The sequence below is a fragment of the Mercenaria mercenaria genome, chromosome 12 (genome assembly GCF_021730395.1).
Source record: "Mercenaria mercenaria strain notata chromosome 12, MADL_Memer_1, whole genome shotgun sequence".
In the NCBI taxonomy this organism is placed as follows: Eukaryota; Metazoa; Mollusca; class Bivalvia; order Venerida; family Veneridae; genus Mercenaria; species Mercenaria mercenaria.
The window spans coordinates 14,223,170-14,240,747 of record NC_069372.1 but is presented as its reverse complement, the minus strand read 5'-3'; the positions used below and the strand labels follow the sequence as shown (position 1 = coordinate 14,240,747).

General features: G+C 36.4%; 1 long non-coding RNA gene across 1 annotated transcript; it reads right to left on the bottom strand.

Moving 5' to 3' along the window:
* Positions 1–211: 211 nt before the first annotated feature.
* Positions 212–15,922, bottom strand: LOC123526337 (uncharacterized). Its single transcript, XR_008366383.1, has 6 exons — positions 15,653–15,922; positions 10,208–10,251; positions 9,666–9,714; positions 7,093–7,154; positions 3,062–3,233; positions 212–615 (listed from the first exon to the last, which is right to left on the bottom strand). It is a non-coding gene; the product is annotated as an uncharacterized LOC123526337 (long non-coding RNA).
* Positions 15,923–17,578: the final 1,656 nt, after the last annotated feature.

The window sequence follows — 17,578 nt, the reverse complement described above, 5'->3', positions numbered from 1 at the left end:
TCTAATTACTGACTTTCTTGGCAGAAAGGAGTGCAGTAAATTCGTATTTATGTACCTATCAAACTAATCAAATGGTTCACCACTCTAAAAATGTGGAACATTACATAATTTGAGTCTAATTTAAGCAATTTCATGAAAAAAAAACAACAACAACAACTGCAGTTTCCTTAGCAGTAGATCTATGTTTATCAGCAGTCATACATTTTCAACCGTGAGCTCTTTGCCTTCAGGTTAAGCTGAACAAAAATCGCTATAACATCTTTGCTTTCACATTAAGCTAAACAAAAATTGCTATAACAACAGATAGCAGCTTGCATTTTGCCAACAGATCTGTTTTTTCTGTATTTAACATGTATCTCGCCAATAGACCTGGTTTTTTTTCTGTATTATATGTCTGTCTTTAAATACAAAACTAACCCAAATGAAATATTGTTATAACATTGTTGTAAAATCTCTCTCTCTCTATATATATATATATCTAATACATTATACAACGGAACTGTCCAAATTCTCCTTTGTTAACACTTGACAAACAAATCATCCTTTACATCATCTGGAAACTTCACTGTCCCATGTTCTTCCTCGACATTTTAGCAGAAGCCATGTTATGGTGAGCTAAAATAGGACAAGAAATGTAACATATAATGACAAACAAATTCAATGTGTGAAAATATATGTCCAAACTTATGTCTCACAACACAACCTCCCCCACCCCCACCCCCCATGTACTATATTCAGCTCTACCAGCAATTTTGTGCAGCGAAGTGGAACGTGCCGGCGATATCCTCCCCTAGACCCGCCCTCCAATCCCCACCCTATGTACTATCTTTAACTCTGCCAGCAATTTTGTGCACTGAAGTGGAACGTGCCGGCGATATCCACAACTAGACTTGGTACTGACAACTCCAGTGAAGTTTCGTCTAAATCAGGCCTGCAGTTTGATCTGTCAAAGCCAGACAAGCTTAATGAGGAGAGATTAACGGACAGAGAAGGCAAAATCAATGTGTCTCCATAACGTATGGGGGAGACCAGGGATCATTCTACAAGGCGATTTCAGCAATCGTCGCTTTAATGTCGGCCACTTCGCCTAATTATCGCCTCTGGGCGAAATCCGAATCGCCGAGTTTTTCATCGAGTTATCAGTTGTAAAACTTGATGCATATTCTAGATTAAATTATCGATAAATCCATAATCAACCCCGCCTACTCGTCTGTCAAACTTCAGCCAATCGTAGCGTTAGTATCCCACAGTGTCAATCAATAATATTGTAAGCTGCCGCCATTTACAAAATTTTCAATCGGCGTGTATAAAGCCGATAAACTTAACGAGACCATGATCTTATGCAACAATTGTATACTATTATTTCATTTTATTAAAGATTATTTCAATTACCATGATTATGGCCAATTTCTGTAAATGAATTGATCGGGTACTGTGGATAAAACATGATTTTCGCGGACGTCAGAACTGCTGTACAAAATATTGTAAAAAGATCGCCATTATCTACGAGTTTGGTATTATTTTCGAAAAAATTAATAAATAAATAAATTAAATGTATAAATCTGAACAAGTTGATGCAAAAATCAGGCATTATAAAAGCACGAGAATCGAAACATGAATGAACATTTTCACGGCGTTTTGATTGTGCACCTGTTAAATTTACGTGTTTCGGACATGTAAGTTTCGGATAAAAATTTAAAGGCGACTTTTCCATAGCTAAGTTTATACTTTATTTAGAAATTCATAAAAATGATAATGCAAGAATCAATTTCCTTAAATAATTACTGTTTATAAGTTACAGCTAGACCCATAGAAAGTGGATATATATAGGCAGCAAACTGAATGCTATGCCGATTCTTCTCCTTAAATTCCTCAACTTCTCCCTAAATTCTGTGGGGTCACTTCCCCTTAAAATTTTGACCTAGGATGATCCCTGGGAGACATAATTATTTTAACATTTAATGGGATATAATATCAATCACAAACTAGAGTTGTCACAGGAGTGACGAATTATACCCCCACAATATGGACTTGTCACAGAATTAAGCCAATGTCAAAGCCGAACTTGCTTGACCTTTGACCTACTGACCACAAAATCAATAGAGGTCATCTGCTAGTCATGATCAACCTCCCTATGAAGTTTCATGATCCTCCGCCCAAGCATTCTCAAGTTATTGTTCGTAAAAGGTTTAAATGACCTTTGACCTTTGGAACTCAAAATCAATACGGTCACCTGCTTGACATGACCAACCTCTTGATTAAATTTCCTGATCCTAGTCCCAAGCATTCTCAAGTTATTGTCCAAAAACTGTTTAAATGTTCCGGGTGACTGTGACCTTGACCTGTGACCTAAAAATCATTAGGGGTCATCTGCTAGTCATAACCAACCTCCCTATCAATTTTCATGATCCTAGGCCTAAGTGTTCTCAAGTTACCATCTGGAAACCGTTTAACTATTCCAAGTCACTGTGACCTTGACCTTTGAGCTACTGACCTCAAAGTAGAGCTTGACCTGTATTTCATGATGTTACACCTGTGTACCAAAATTTATGATCCTAGGCCCAAGCATTCTCAAGTTATCATCCAGAAACCGTACAACTGTTCCAAGTCACTGTGACCTTGACCTTTGACCTACATACCTCAAAGTCAAATTTGACCTGCATTTCATGATGTTACACCTGTGTATCAAAATTTATGATCCTAAGCCCAAGGGTTCTCAAGTTATCATCCATTTAATTGTTCAGGGTCACTGTGACCTTGACCTTTGACCTACTGACTCCAAATTCTATCTTGACCTGTATTTTCTGATGTTACACCTGTGTACCAAAAATTATTTAAATCGGTTAAGCCTTTCATGAGTTATCATCCGGAAACCATGCAAAACCAACGGACCAACCAACCGACCGACCAACCACCAAGCTCACTCCTATATACACCCCCCACCCAACCAACTTAAATACTAGCCAATCCATGGTTGGAGGTTAAGCATTTGTGTGTTTATATGGTGCTTGTTTCATTACAGGTCTTAATGAGTATCTGCTGAAAATAATTTAATACTTACAGATATTCAATATCTTTACTGGCAACCACTGTCTATGCAAAACCAACTCTAAGAACATTCCTATCACTTATTGGTAGGTCAAAAAATGAAACAGCAATACAGCATATGATCTTTGTTCCTTCTAAAATCACACCATTTCATGGTAGATATGAAAGTGTATCAAAACTTTAACCTGAAATTGTAAGTAAAAAGGGGGGATAATTCATGATATATTGGTTGCAAAAGTTATTTCCCTTGTCTCATATGATATGGGTGACGATGTTGTACAACTATTTTAAGTGAAAATGCATCAAAATTAACCTTAAATTCTAGCTAAAAGTGGGCATAATTCATGAAAAATTGGTGCCAGAGTTGTGCACCTTGTGTCACATAATATGGGTGATAAGGTGGAACAACTAAGTTTGAAACAAATTCATTTTAGTAATAACCGAGATAGAGTTAAAGTGTTTAAACAAGAGGGTCATGATGACCCTGGTCCGCTCACCTGAGTAATATGAGCTACATGTTTCAAATATCAAACTGATGCTAAAATATAAAGAAAGTAGGTCAGTAGGTCACATCCATGGTCACTGGAAGTCAGTTTTAGGATTGGTGTGCAAAACTGTATTTGCCTCTTTTCACCCTAGGGGCATAATTTGAAGATTCTTGTTAGAGAACCACTAGGCAAAGCTACATACCAAGTATCAATGGCCTAGGCCTTGAACTTTCAGACAAGAAGATTTTTTTTTAAATCCTATATATAAGTCTATGTAAAACTTGAGCCCCCGGGGTGGGGCCACTTTTCAACCCAGGGTTTTAATTTGAACAATCTTGGTAGAGGACCATAAGGCAATACTACATGTAAATACCAAATATCAAAGGCCTAGGTCTTGTGGTTTCAGACAAGAAGATTTTTAAAGTTTTTTCCTATACAAGTCTATGTTTACTTGGGACCCCTGGGGCTGGTCCCCTTTTCACCCAAGGGGCATAATTTGAATAATCTTGCTAGAGGGCCACTAAATGCTGTCACAGACCAAATATCAAAGCCCTAGGCCCTGTGGTTTTTGACAAGATTTTCAAAGTTTTTCCCTATAGAAGTCTATGTACATGTAAACCATGTGACCCCCAGGGCAGGACCATATTTCACCCTAGGGGGATAATTTGAACACTCTTGCTAGAGGACCACTAGATGATGCTACACATCAAATATCAAAGCCCTAGGACCTGTGGTTTTTGACAAGAAGATTTTCAATGTTTTTCCCTACAGAAGTCTATGTAAACCATGTGACCCCCAGGGCGGGGCCATATTTGACCCCAGGGGGATAATTTGAACAATCACTAGATGACGCTACATACCAAATATAAAAGCCCTATGAACTGTGGTTTCGGAAAAGAAGATTTTTTTAAGTTTTTCCTTCATGTTGCCATTGCAACCAGAGTTCTGCTTGGAATTCAATTCTTTGAACAATTTTGAAAGGGGGCGACTCAAGGTTCATTCCTATTAAGTTTAGTGTAATTCTACCCAGTGGTTTTTAAGAAGAAGATTTTTTTAGAAAATGTTGACGGACACACGACAGGCATTGACTGGTCACAAAAGCTCACCATGCGCCTTTGGCTCAGGTGAGCTAAACTAGATGCCCACGGGCAACATGTCGAGCCCGTCAGCTGTCAAAAGGATAGGGAGTTGCACACGACACTCTGTCTCATTGAGGCAAACATTTATGCCAAATAAAAAAAAAAGATTGCAAAAGGTTACAATATAGGTTATTTGTAGTAACAACAAAGGGAAGTAAATCTAAAAAAAAAAAATAAAAAAATAAAATAAAAATTAAAAAATTTGAAGTCAATACACAACAAGAGTGCAAGAATGTCACAATATACGCCCGTCACAGCAAATTTCTTTACTCTAGCACCTGTATTTGCAAATGGAATTTTAATTTTGTGGTTGTTTAGTAATAACTAAGTGTTTTGTTTTTCTAAGTCCACAAAAAAACTCCTTACCAGGTAGAGATACCTTAAAATACACCTAAAATTGGAAAGTAACATCTATGTTGTACCACAGAAAAGTGGTCTTGGTTTTTCCCTACAGTCAATTATAAAAAAGTTACAATATAAGTTATTTATAGTAACAACTAAGGGAAGTTAATCTTAAAAAAAAAAAAAAAAAATCAAAAAAAAAATTGTAAGTCCACACAAAAATCTTTACCAGGTAGAGACTGGTCAAAATACACCTCAAAATTGGATGTAGCATGCATGTTGTACTACAGAAAAGTGGTCTCGATTTTTCCCTACGACTAGTAATGAAAAAGTTACAATATAAGCTATTTATAGTAACAACAAAGGGAAGTAATTCTAAAGAAGGGAACTGCGCATGACACTTCGTCTCATGATGGTGTATAATTGTGTCAAGTTACATCAAAATCCCTCCATGCATGAAGAAGAAATGCTTCGGACAAAGTCATTCTTGTATCTGACCTTTGGCCTCTAAGTGTGACCTTGACCTTAGACCTAGGGACCTGGTTCTTGCGCATGACACTACGTCTTGTGGTGGTGAACATTTGTGCCAAGTTATATCAAAATCCCTCTATGCATGAAGAAGAAATGCTCCGGACAAGGTTTTCATTCTTGTATCCTTTGACCTCTAAGTGTGACCTTGACCTTAGACCTAGAGACCTGATTCTTGTGCATGACACTCCGCCTCATGGTGGTGAACATTTGTGCCAAGTTATATCAAAATCCCTCTATGCATGAAGAAGAAATGCTCCGGACAAAGTTTTCATTCTTGTATCCTTTGACCTCTAAGTGTGACCTTGACCTTAGACCTAGGGACCTGGTTCTTGCGCACGACACTCCTTCTCATGATGATGAACAACTGTGCCAACTTTCATTAAAATCCCTCTATGCATGAAGAAGATATGCTCCGGACAAAGTCATTCTTGAATTTGACCTTTGACCTCCAAGTGTGACCTTGACCTTAGACCTAGGGACCTGGTTCTTGCGCATGACACTCCGTCTCATGATGGTGAACAACTGTGCCAAGTTTCATCAAAATCCCTTCATGCATGTAGAAGATATGCTCCGGACAAGGTCTGTGGACGCCGCCCGCCCGCCCGCCAGGGGCGTTCCCATAATACGTCCCGTTTTTTAAACGGGCGTATAAAAATTTGACCTCTAAGTGTGACCTTGACCTTAGACCTAAGGACCTGGTTCTTGCGCATGACTCTCCGTCTCATAGTGGTGAACATTTGTGCCAAGTTACATCAAAGTCCCTCCATGCATGAAGAAAAAATGCTCCAGACAAAGTTGTCATTCTTGTATCCTTTGACCTCTAAGTGCGACCTTGACCTTAAACCTAGGGACCAGATTCTCGCGCAAGACACTCCGTCTCATGATGGTGAACAATTGTGCCAAGTTACATCAAAATCCCTCCATGCATGAAGAAGATATGCTTCGGACAAAGTCATTATTGAATTTGACCTTTGACACCTAAGTGTGAGCTTGACCTGGCATGACACTCTGTCTCACTGAGGTTAATATTCATGCCAAATATAAACAAGATTGCTCCATGCATGTCCAAGTTATGGTCCGGACTAACAAATCCGGACGGATGGACAGACGCACATACACCGAACAGCCATTTTGACAACTAAGTCTTCGCTTCCGCAAGCGGGCTCGACGACAAAAACCTAGGTGGGAATGCCGAAAGACGCCAACACACGATTGAGTAGGATAGCTCTCCATATACTTTGTATAGTCGGGCTAAAAATTATGAACCCAAAAGTAACAAGAGCTGTCTGTTGACAGCATGCTTGATATTACCAGAGATTTTCAGACAAAAAAAACCAAAACAAGATGGTCATGATGAAGCCTTGTAAATACTCTTAAGAGGATAATAAATATGGATAATGAAGTAGTTTTTGTTTCCATTTGTAACTGTAAGAGGTTTGAATCCACTGACAATGAGCAAGATACATGACTGAACTGAAGAACAATATGTTTTTCCTTCTTTGCATTATACATTTGTAAATTATGTGAAAGGTCAAAACTCTTACCGATTTAAACTAGCCATCCCGAACCAGTCTAAAAACCATCAACAGATTCTGTCAAAACAATCCTGAAGAAAGTAAGAAATCAAATTAACCAATCCTGAAGAAAGTAAGAAATCAAATTAACTAAAAAATCATGAAAAAAGTATTACCTGTAAATAATTTAATGGAGAGCATAATTACATCTATCAGAAAAGTATTTGTTTAAAGACAAATGTTTCAATTTCTAAGTGTTCTTCACTTATTGAGTAGAAAATATTATTAATCTCAATTAAAAACAAGAGATTTCCGTAAGACAGCACGCTCAACTTTTCTCAGAGCTGGACTCTGAAATAGAGCTTTATCAGTAAAAACTTGTTAAGCAAATAATTTTGAGCTACAAAGGGACATAAATCTGTCAAAATTATAATCAGAGTTATGGGGATTATTTCTCCTGCTGCAAACTTTTATAGTAAATAATTATTTTAAGTTTCAAGTCAATAGCGTTGATAATATTAATAACAGAGATATCCAACTTTACCAAAAACATAAACCAATGGCGACGTTCTTTTTTCTCTAAAATTCAACAAGCAAACTTCAAATAGAATTATGTCAAATACCAGATTAATTCACGATCTTGATGACGCCTTGGAATCATCAAGATAAACATAAAATTACCAAGTCTCAGGAAGATAGGATCATAAATGTGACTTATAGTGTTAACAAGCTTTTCCTTTGATTTGGCTGGGTGACCTAGGTTTTAGCCCCACATGACCTAGTTCTGAAAATGGCATAGGAATCATCAAGATAAACATTCTGACTAAGTTTCATGAAGATGTGGCCATAAATGTGGCCTCCAGGGTGTTAAGAAGCTTTTCCTTTGATTTGACCTGGTGACCTGGTTTCTGACCACACATGACTTGAGTCTCGAACTGGGCTTTGGAATAATCAAGATGAACATTCAGACTAAGTTTCATGAGGATAGGTTCATAACTATGTGGCCTCTGGAGTTATGTACCCTTGCCTAAAACTGGACATGGAAATGGTACACAAGTGTTGGAAGTTTCAAAGCTTTATCTCAAAAGGTTTTGTCAAATAAGGACTGGTGCAAACAAGAGCTGTCTGATGACAGCGCGCTCGACTATTCGAAGAATTGATTGAAGAATGGGGTCAAAATATTTCCACGGATATTCAGACAAAAGAAATAAATAGATTAGACAAACAATGTTCCTGTATTACTTTGATTTCGATAAGTCTTGCACTAAATGGCAATATATGAGCCAATTTCAAAGTCCAAAAAGGGCCATAATTCAGTCAAAATAGTTATGTACTCTTGCCTACAGATGGAAATCATAATAATAAACAAGTGTTCAAAGTTTAAAAGCCATATGTCAAATAGTTTTGACAAAACATGGACTTGTATGAAAACAGAACCAATTTCAAAGTCCAAAAAGGGCCATAATTCAGCCAAAATAGATGATAGAGTTATGTTCTCTTTCCTACAGATAGAGACTATTATACTAAACAAGTGATAAAAGTTTCAAAGCCATATGTCAAACACTTTACAAAAAATATGAACTGGTACGAAAAACTTAACCAAGATTTCTAAGTCAAAAGGGGCCATAATTCAGCAAAAATCCTTGATGGAGTTATGTACTCTTGCCTATAACTGGACATGGTGATGGTAAACAGGTGTTGAAAGTTTCAAAGCTTTATCTCAAAAGACTTTGTCAAAATATGAACTGGTACTTAATATTAACCCAGATTTCTAAGTCAAAAAGGGCCATAATTCAGCCAAAATCCTTGATGGAGTTATGTGCTCTTGCCTATAACTGGACATGGTGATGGTAAACAAGTGTTGAAAGTTTCAAAGCTTTATCTCAAAAGACTTTGTCTAAATATGAACTGGTACGAAAAACTTAACCAAGATTTCCAAGTCGAAAGGGGCCATAATTCAGCCAAAATCCCTGATGGAGTTATGTACTCTTGCCTATAACTGGCCATGGCGATGGTAAACAAGTGTTGAAAGTTTCAAAGCTTTATCTTAAAAGACTTTGTCAAAATATGAACTGGTACGAAAAACTTAACCATGATTTCTAAGTCAAAAGGGGCCATAATTCAGCCAAAATCCTTGATGAAGTTATGTGCTCTTGTCTATAACTGGCCATGATGATGGTAATCAAGTGTTGAAAGTTTCAAAGCTTTATCTCAAAAGACTTTGTCAAAATGTGGACTGGTACGAAAAACTTAACCAAGGTGTGACGCCGACGCCGACGCCGTGGTGAGTAGGATAGCTCTACTTATTCTTCGAATAGTCGAGCTAAAAACTTAATCAAGGTGTGACGCCGATATTGTAGTGAGTAGGATAGATCTACTTATTTATCAAACAGTCAACCTAAAAGTCATAAATCATTTATGGTAAATACGCCTACAGTATAATAATTATGGATAATGTAGTAGTTTTTGTTTCCATTTGTAAATGTAAGAGGTTTGAATCTACTGACAATGAGCAAGATAGATGACTGAACTGAAGAACAATATGTTCTTTCCTTATTCGCATTATACATAATTTTGTAAATGTGAAAGGTTAAAACTCTTACCGATTTAAACTAGCCATCCCGAACATAAATAGATTCTGTCAAACCAATCCTGAAGAAAGTAAAAAATAAAATTAAATAAAAAGTCATGAAAAAAGTATTACCGGTAAATAACTGAATGGACAGCATAATTACAGCTATCAGAAAAGTACTTTTTAAAGACAAATGTTTCGAATACTAAGCATTCTTCACTTACTGAGCAGAAACTATCATTAACCTCAATTAAAAACAACAGATTTATTTCTCCTGGTGTACACTTAGATAGATAATAACTATTTTAAGTTTCAAGTCAATAGCATTGATAATATTAATAACAGAGATATTTCACTTTACCAAAAACATAAACCAGCAGCGACACTCCTTTTTTATGAAATTAAAACAAGCGAACTTCAAATAAAATAATGTCAAATACCAGTATACTTTACGAACTTATCGACTAACATGTCATAGTTCAAAGCTTCATTTCACTCTTTCATAATTTGGCATATCAGCTGGGGAATGTCCTGGTCAATATAAATTAATAGAACAGTAAAATAAATACCTACATGTCTGACCTCGAACGTGGACATGGGACACTACTCCACATAAACTGAAACAATAATACAGACTATAAAACTGGATGAAGTAAGCGAATTACCTAAACTTCCTACACTTAAAGGGGCTAATTAAAGACAAAAAAAACACAAATGTTAAAATATAAAAGACTACATATATTTCGAAACACGCTTGACTGTCAATCCTGAGGTCTGGGGTTCGAATCCCGGTCCTGGCACTGAAAATTTCTGAGATGCTCTGGAGTGTCTCCCACCTAACTTAGAGGCCTGTACTGGTTCTTCCCAGGAAAGACTTCGTGTGTATCGGTGCTATACACCGGGCATGTTAAAGAACCAGACTGTCTATTCGCAAAGAGCTAGGCTAAGTTAGCCTGATAAGTCTGTATCTAGGATTTCTCTCTGTCTGTTCTGGGGGCTTTATCTCACTCTGTCCTGGTCAGATCACTCTGTGTCTGTACCAGTAGAGGATGAATTTCGCACCCTGTGTGGCTGCGTCTGCTATAATGTAAAGCGCCTTTGAACGCGTTTATCATGAAAAGGGTGCGTTATAAATCTGGTATAATAATGATAATAATGTTGGAAACAAACAATTTTTTAAGGCCTGATAGGGTATTCTCTCTCCGAGGAATGTAACCTAATTTGCTTATATTTCACACACTATCTTTACAATGAACCTAGCTATAACATCTAAGTTTCCTCATCTCATTGTAAGCATGCCTTTGATATCAAAAACAAATGTGAATCCACAATCTGCAGCAGTAACAGTCTGACATTGAACATACAGACCTCAGAAATTGTCTAACAGCTAAGGCTTTTGGTGTAATTTTGACATATTGGTGTATTTCTAGTGCTTGGCATAAAGTTGGCAAATCTGAATTATTTATATTACCCTTTCATGTCATTTAATATTATGTAACATACTGTACTAGAAATTCTGATGTTTTTAATTCATACAGGAAAAATCCCTTTGCACAATGTCATTTAATCTTTAGCCTGCTTAATTTCTATAATGGACTAGTCCATCATTCAGTTTAGGCAATATCATTTATTATTCAAAGGGGTGTTCACTGAAATTCAAATAGTGAACAGTGCAGACCATGATCAAACTGCACGGATGTGCAGGCTGATCGTGGTCTGCACTGGTCGCAAAGGCAGAATCACTTGCCGCAATATTTACAACAGTTATATTGTAAGTCGGCAACAACTGTTGATCATATACAGTGGTCCAGGTAGATTTTCATGAAATATGTGCACAAGTTTGTCAAGAGACGGACAAGTTCTCAGTATTTGTAATCTACATTTCATGGATTCTGATTTTTTGAAGAAACAAAGTGGATTTACGAACGGTACCTAAAACACCACTCCAGTTAAAAAGACTTTCAGGGCTGTTATATTTCGATCTTCTCAGATCGTTCAGCACAACTTTTATGTCGTGTTACTGGTACTGTTTAATTTCTCAGCATGAACATTTCGGCCTCGGTGGTTCCAATACTCTCGCTTTAATAGCTTTGGGTATTGTTTAATCTCCCCTTGGATATGGTGCCTGCTTTTTAATTTTGTCTTTTGGCAGTTCCTGTGATATGCAGGCTCCATAACCTCAGATCCCCTTTCTAAATTCCAGTTTGTTTAGTTCTGCTCATTGTTTTCTCGTTTAGGGCAAACCCATTATTTTAACTGGGGACCATACGCCGCTTTTCATTGAATTACACGCTAGTGTAGCATTGAAGGTTCCATGTGCATCGCCGTATGAACACATCTGCGGATGTCTCTAAATTGTTTTTTGTATTTTTAGCATGTGTAAATGTTGAGTTCTGCTCAACCTGGGGCTAGAGGGCGTGGACGGTTGCATGCATTTTAACTACCGTCCAGGAACAGGCTCAATCAAACCGAGCCTGCAACATTTTCGTTTTTGTTGTGTTGAGCGACCTGTTGAGTTTCCACTTTTTCTATTTCAGGCCTTTTTTTCATCAATTTGGGAATGCCACCGACACCGGTGGAATTGGGAAAATGCTCTCAAAAACTGTCTTAACTGGGACAATTTGCAAATTACCAAAATCTACATAAATGTGTTTTTGTGTGAAATATTGATGAACTGCATTTCAGTAATTGTTCAACAGTATTATAATTTACCTAAATATACATACAAATTAACAAAACTATCTTAAAACAGCAAAAACCCTAAAAGGTATAATCATTTGGGAATTTTAAATTCAACTTTGGGAAAAAAACATACTTTTTTGCATTGGGATTACCTCCTTTTACAGGAGGTAGATTTATAGCGGAAAAAAGCCCTGTATTTTATTGTGACTGTCCCTACCTACATAATTGTACACAGACAGCAGACAAAAAGCAGCCAGTATATATCCATCCACTATTACAGTTAAATTGTTTTTAATTATTCTCAGATGTAAATTTAAGAAATAATATATCTCATCCAGTGATTTGTCGTTGAATAAATCATTGCTTGGAGTTCAGATGCGAATGAATTATATCACGAGGGCGTAGCCCGAGTGATATAATAATACGCATCTGAACGACAAGCAATGATTTATTCAAGAGCAAATCACTAAATGAGATATATTATTTCGATTCTAACACGTTATAAAGGATTTTAAAGTACATTCTTGATGACATGCATTAAATATTTGCCCGTTTTCAATCGGTTTCTTTTCCAGCGCGCCGCTATGCCGCTTGACGCCATGACGTAATAATTGTGACGTCAGAACAGTGATTTGTTGTATGATAATTCACTGCTTTCTTCCTTCTTTGTTTAATAGGAAAATGAATCGGATCGTGTTAGAATAATCAAATTAATCACAGTATGCATCAAAGGGTTTGAAATCAACAAAATTCCCATTTCCTGAGTCAAACCTGCCCACATCAGTCATATGCCTTTTTTAAGTATATCTAACGTTTCTAATGATAAATCATATTCAATACTGTAAGGAATATCACATTCATTTGCTCCAATTCTTGCTATGGGAAATTGACAAAAAATTACTGGAAATGGGATTTCGCCCACTCATAATACTATAGATACATTATGTCAAACTTTTCTGTCACATATGTCATATATGTGACTGCAAAACCAGTCTGCCCCCACGGGGGTACTTATACCTGTATTATTTCAATGGAAACAATTGCCTGATTATACTGCAAATATAGTCATGAAGGGAACATGCAAAATTTCTACTTTTTTAAACTGGACTGTTATCATTTAGTATATCATTTGCACAATTATAATTTATTACACACTCATTTATAAACTCCGTTAAGTTACAGTGGAACCCGAAAAATTGCTACATACATTTTAGCATTAAAATTAATTTCCTGATCTTTTTATGATACAAATAATAATTACATGTTCATGTACACACCTGAGAATTTTATGCCAGTAAGAAAACAAAAGAAATAGAGGTTCAAATACGCTTTTCGGTCCATTTAAATCTAATCTAAACCAACAAAAGGGCAGGAAAATGGTGTCTATGAATCGAAATGGCGTCATGGCATTAAAAAAAAACACAACAAAATTATAAATATTATGATTTCAGCAACTGTAGCATAACACTGAATTTTTCTTACATATTATATATCTGAAAAACATAGTCTGAAAGGAAAATGGCACAGCTTTAAAATTTGACTTCATATGCAAAACATTTCATGTGATAAACACAGAGTTATTTATGTAATATTAATTCCTCATAAGACTAGATCTAATACTTGTACAATGTCCATAATAAAAGCAAACACTTATAAAGTAATGCATTTATCATATCAACACCTAATCCATATTCGATAGTTTTTTCACACTTTCAGTAAAAAAGAATTTGAGCTAGAGTTTTGTTGTTGGTATTTAATATTAAAATCTGTAAAGCTGCCGAGGCTCAATCCAAAGATCTTTAAAGATATAGACGCGGTCATCAGCAGACTTTATACAAAGGTTACAATGTCAGTAATATTAAATATATGCAAGTTGGTGAGCAGAACAAAGAATGGACATTCAAGGGTGCTTTCTTTTCGGTGTAATGGACAATGCAGTTTGTCGAAAAAGGGGGTGCAACAGCACCAGTCACATCCCTCTGGCTATGCCCTTGCATGATCTCCACCCAACATAGTACACACTTCAATCTCAATATCATCCAATTGCACACACTCCTAAAACTACTGAACCTCACCTCACCTACTGGTTAGATACATTCATTTTGGCCTTCATTTTACCTGAAATTAGACTGACTGGACCAGTCCTCGCCCAGAAAAGGCATTAAAATTGCAATATTTTTATTGTAATACTATATATAAACTTCTTTGCCTCGTTAGTTCTACCCAGGCATTGCCCCATTAAGATGACCTAATTTATAGTAAACACTTACATCCGGGACTTTGAAAATCGGGCATAACACCACTATACTGTTTTCATCGTTTTTCCAGGTGGACAGGACCCATGCTCGCCCAGTGGTATATTTTTAAAAGAAAACCATTTATGTATTAAATGACATGATAAACATTTAGTCTAATCTATCAGTATTCTCAAAAACATATTCACTTCCACAAAAAGCATGATAGTTATACAATAGAAGTTATCAAAACGTATTTACTGTAAAAATTAATGATGCAGCATTCTAGCCTAGAATTTATAGGTAGGTGCAGACGAATCACAAAATTGCATCAACAACATATTTTTAATTACATTAAAATAAACTAGATGTGAAAGATGACGGTAAAATTGTCTGTAATTGTTTTTGCCATGGAAGCAGCATTTCGAAAACAATTTTGACAGCCTGGAGTCGACAAATATTTGCTGATATAAAATCATTATTTGGTCTGATAGTTCGAAAATAAACAGCATAAAAAGTTCATACTATGTGTAACCTTTAGTTTTGCAACAACTTTTAACCAGTGTTTTTGAAAATATTTATTTTAAGTCATGTTTATTTTTGGCCACTTTCACTTTTGGTTTCACTTTCACTTTTATTTTCGTCTGCTATCGACCTTGACCGGAACCGGAAACTCTTCAAAAGTGCGTACAGAAAGTGGGACACAATGGGTATAAAAAATAAACAACACATGTGATAAAAGTTTGCATCTTTATTACACAATCTGCATCAAAATAAAAAGTGGGCGAGCATGTGCCTGGGCGAGCATAGGTCCAGTGACTCTATGCCAAGCACTTGTTCAAACAGATAAACAGACTCATAAATATATAGATCTAGATCTATGCATCTTAAATCCAAGAGCCCCGTTTTTCTTTCACCGTGTACTTTACAAGTTCTGTCCAAACCTGGCAACATCCGAATAGTTTATCCACTGCCGCCGACCGTTTCCACTAAGGACACCTTTGAACCATGCCAGAAACAATAATAATCTAAGTTAGGTAAGCCAGGGTTGCATGAATCGTTAATCAAAAAGTATCGTTTCCTTTATATTGGAATAAATTACCTAATAAATCATATTTTCCAGTTTACCTGGCGTTTTCCAGCGTCTCCTTCTGCGTTGTAATTCATCTGTGTCGTCAGACGCTCGAGTTTTGAAGGGAGACAATCCATTCCGTGATGCATAGCAACGCCGACACGAGTTACACCGCCTTTCAATAGTTTCAGCGACGAATTTTCAATTCTTTCTAAAAATTGGTGTTTAGGGAGCCCTCCCCCACAGAAAATCATTTTCTTATTAAAATCTGTCACATTTATTCGTACATCTGACATTTAAATATTTTGTGGGGGAGGGCTCCCTTAACACGAATTTCGAAGACGAAAGTCCGATTTTTGATATAAAATTAATGAAAATGCTGATCCTCGGGGTGATTAGGTCATGATTTTTGTTACTTCAAATGATTTTTTTCAGCTGTGTGTAGCATTTTTAATTAGACTTGATCTCAATGTAATAAAAACAAGTAAATTTATATACTGTCAATGACTTTTGAAATTTCAGAAAATTGGGGGCCAATTTCCTATGTAAATCCTACGTAGCCCTTTCAACGGGAATTTTAATAATATGTACCAAGTTAGTACCCGTGCAGTATACATGCCGATAGATGGGATGTTACAGGTTAATATTTCACTTGATAGCATTCATAAATAAACTCTAGAAAAGATCTGATGACTTCCTGTTCTGCAAGAAAGAAGTGTGAAAGTATACTGTCTTTACTTGCAATATTTCCAAAAGCATCTTCTAATTTCTTCTCTATCTTTTCTACAGATGCATAAGGGCCTAGGTGAAGCATGATTCTCTTAGCTTGTCCTTTAAGGGCTTTCCTTATAGCCTGAATTACTACTAATTCTGAATAGATTGCCTTCACGCATTCTACTTCTAGCTTCCACTCTTCAAAGGTAGCTTCATTACGATGCACTGGCTCCATTCCTGAAAACGGTGTTAAGTTCAGTTTCAAGTTCAGATTGTCTAGGCCTTTATTAGCTCTTTGTCTCCGTCTATCAGACTCTTCAATATGATCTGTATCATCCTCAGTATCTGTGTCTGTGTCTGTATCTATTCTTACTGGCTTTTTCTTTGTGTCGGTCCTTTCTGGTTTATGGTCAAGCTTTTCTCGCCCTTCATCTTTCATTTTTTCTATCGCTAGTTCCTTTTCTTTAATCTCTTTCTCCTTTCTTTGGTACAACGTTTCTAACTTGTATATCTTGTCGTTCATTTTCTTCTGTGTCTCTTTAATATATGAAGTGAATTCTTGTTCCTTTAAATGTAATGTCCGTTCCTTCTTTATGTGTTCTTTCTCTAACTTGTCCATCTTTCCTAATATCGTTTGTTCCATTTCTGTCAAGTACTTTTCTCTCTTAATCATCTCATTTTCTCTTTCCATTATCTTAATTTCTCTTTCATTGAGTTTCTTCTCTTCTTCTGTTAAAAGAGTTTGTCTTTTATCAAAAGCTCTCTCTCCTGTTTCTTTTTCCTTCACACTGTGTGTGTCCTCATCGCCATTTACTTCATCAATTGTGAATACTGAAGCACTCAATGCCTGTATTCTCTTTTTGAATTCATCAAATGTATAATCAAGAGTGAAGTCCAAAGCTTCCTCATATTTCTTATCAGGTTCACTCTCTGACGTGCCTATCCTGTATGGGTCCGCTTTTCTTTCCCTTCTTTCTCTTTTCTCTGTTTCCTTTCTATCACTCTCAGTTTGATTCATACTACTGCTGACTGATTCTCCAATAAGTCTATCCGTCATATATGGTGTGCTATGATCATTTCTGTCAGGATATATCCCTTGTGTCCGCATGCTATCATCTGTTAAATTTCTATCTGTACTTCTATCCCCAAAGTCACTGAACCTTGATCTAAAAACTTGATCTAAAGACCTCTCATGCAATGCTTCCATTTCCTTAAATCTATCCTCTGTCAATTCCTTCATTT